Genomic DNA, 3168 nt, shown 5'->3' with positions numbered 1-3168 from the left:
GACCTTGAGCAGGACTCTGAGAAAGTAAAGCAAGTCTACGCTCGCCTCAGAATACCTACAATATATGATGATAACAATAATTGTGATATTTGTTAAGCAGTTATTTGTTAAGTACTGGGATAAATACAGCATAAGCATATCTGACACAGTCCCTGTCTTACACAGAGCTCTAAGTCTATGGAGTAGTAAAGACTGCCATCTTATTCTCATTTTTATAGATGAGGAAACTGAAGCTCAGGACATCAAATGTTTTGACCAAGGTCACATTGCAAGCAAATGGCAGGGTAGTTACTTCCTTTCCATTTTATAAATGAGGATATTTAGGCATCAGGAAGTTAAGTGACTTACTCAAGGTCACGCAGCAGACAAGTGGTAGAAACGGGATTAGAACCCAGGTTGTCTGACTCCCAGTCCTGTACTCCTTCCAGCAGGCCACTCTGATTTGCGGGCCACCTGAGTTTTTCCCTCTATCAGTTCTCTGTACCCAGAGTTGTCACTGAGGAGTACGTGTGGGGAGAGGCCTGAAGGGAAAATAAAGGAAAGCCTATAAATCTGAGGCACAGTGAAAAGAAAACAAACCTGAAGCTCAAAGCGCTAAGCCTGAAATTTACATTTTTGAGGGGTTTGAGTCTATTTCTCTAGTGTAGGAAAAGTTGACAGGAATCATTTCATTTATTTTTGTGATTCCTTAAACAACATAGAATGGTTTTAATATGCAGAGTTTGATACATAAAGTATATTCAAATACATCTTTGCTGAGATGATTATATAGGCAAGAGAGTGGGAATGGTGTAGAGAAGCAGCATGGTGTAGTGGATAGAGCACGGGCCTGGGAGTCAGAAACTCAAGAGTTCTAATCCCGGCTCTGCCACTTGTCTGCTGTGTGACCTCGGATAAGTCACTTCACTTTTTCTGTGCCTCATTTCCCTCATCTCTTAAATAGGGGTTGAGGCTGTAAGCTCCACAAGGGACAGGGACAGTGTCCAGCCTGAGTGCTTGTATCCACCCTTGCTCTTAGTACAGTGTCTGGCACATAGTAAGCACTTAACAAAAACCAGTTATGATGATGATGATGATATCAACACTACCTTCCTGCTAAAGCTTTTTCAAGGGCCTCAGATTTATTTTAGGAATTTCCCTGAACGATATCTGTGATACTGGTTAAGCACTTACTGTGTCCCAGTCACTGTACTAAGTGCTGAGTAGATTCAATATGATGAGGTCTGATGCAGTTCCTAACCTACAGAGGGCTTGGAGTCTTATGGGGAGGGAAAATAGGTATTTGATCATCACTTTACAGATGAGGAAACAGGCACAGAATAGTAGCAGTAATCATATTTCTTAAGCACTTTCTCTGTGCAGAAGCAACGGTATTTACTGAGCACTTAATAGATGCAGAGCTGTACTAACTAATCTCGGAAAAAGAGAGTTAGACACAGTCTCTGGTCTTTCTTATATAGGGTTGAGTAGGGTTTTTTAATCTGATTTATTAAGCACTTACTATGTGTCAGGCACTGTACTAAATGCTTGGGAGAGTACAATACAACAGACTTGGTAGACACAATACCAAGTCTATTGATTTGTACTCTCCCAAATGCTTAGTAAGCGCTCAATAAATACGACTGAATGAAATGTCAAGGTATAAGTGTTGTGGGGCTGAAGGATGGGTGAATATCAAGTGCTCGAAGTATATGTAGAGCATAGGTGACACAGAGTAGAGAGGAACTAGGGAGTATGAGGGCTTAGTCATGGAAAGACTCTTGGAAGAGATGTGATTTTAGGATGGTTTTGAAAGTAGTCCTGCATGACACACAAGTTTTAATAATGTAGAATCAGCTCACAGCCATTAAAGAAGATATTTCAACTTGCCGTGATCTGATAGCAACCATTAAAGGAGATTGCCATTGAAATAGTTTTTACCAAATATACACTTTGTTTTCATAGTTAGAACTTTGATCATAATATGTAACACAGAACCCAATTCCTTGATTTGTACTGAGAAAAATGATTAGGAAAAAATATGAATTTCTGATTTCTAACAAGGGATAAGGTGAACGGTTGCTAACCGCTTCACTCAAAGCTCCCCATCTTCTGACTCCACTTTGATTTCAGGTAGATGGATATTTCAGTACCCAATTCTGACCCTCCAAAATGACTGGGATATTTTTTCCAAATCTTAGTAACCAGGATGAAATTGCTATTTTATTTACATCTTATTAAGGATGTACTTTGTGATAATATTTCTCTCAACCTGGATATTTAAAGAGGAAGCCGATCCATAAGACTGATTTGCTTAATGACTTATATGTAGGAGACCATACTGGTGATTCTCCTTAGTAAAATGAGTTAGATTTTGAAAGTCATCCATTTCCTATTAAGGAATTTGGTAATGGCTAGAGAAAACTGGAGTGGATCTGTTCTGTAGAATAGGCCCTTAATAATGTCTTTAATTTCCAGATAGCAATAGCTCTTCAGAGAAGATTTATTTGATACGGTTCTACTATCACCACATTCACTGAGAGAGACTTTTAAGATGACAGCTCTGTGCAATATACCAAAAAGTGACTTAATCGTCCGGTTGTGGAAATTCCCTATTTTTCCAGCGGTTAGATATTTTGAACTCATGTTGACCAAGCCAAAAAGATGGTTTGACTTAACCACTAAAGGAAGCGAACCTGAAAGATATATTTGCTTATTTTGTTCCTATCAGAGAACTTTCTGTGATTTATTTACTTCCTCAGATACTTCAGTCAACCCTTCTCTCATCTTTTAAAATACGTACGAGTATCCCAGGGAAGGGAACGAGAGAGACTGCGGCCTTTTTTATAAGGGGGGGATGGGGAAACCTCCATTCCTACATCACATGACTTTCAGCACTGCATGTCTTTCTAAGATTGAAATGCCCCAGAGTGGAATCGTTTCACTGTAAAAGAAAACAGTTTGAGCTACGGACAAGGAAGGCATTGTTTTCTGCGAAGACTCTCGTCTCCAGATCTGAATTATCCACCCCCAGTGTCCAAAAAAAAAAGAAAGTCTTTCTAACAAACAAAAGAAACGGAGAGAAATCAGAGGCCATGCTGATTTTGCTACAGAGCAAAACTGTCAGGAACATCAAATGAGTTGACTTGGGTAGCTAGGAAAGAAACCTTCTCCTCCTTAAAAAGGTTT

This window comes from Ornithorhynchus anatinus, chromosome 8 (genome assembly GCF_004115215.2).
Source record: "Ornithorhynchus anatinus isolate Pmale09 chromosome 8, mOrnAna1.pri.v4, whole genome shotgun sequence".
NCBI classification, from domain to species: Eukaryota; Metazoa; Chordata; class Mammalia; order Monotremata; family Ornithorhynchidae; genus Ornithorhynchus; species Ornithorhynchus anatinus.
The sequence above is the reverse complement of the archived record's forward strand: the minus strand, read 5'-3'. Positions refer to the sequence as shown.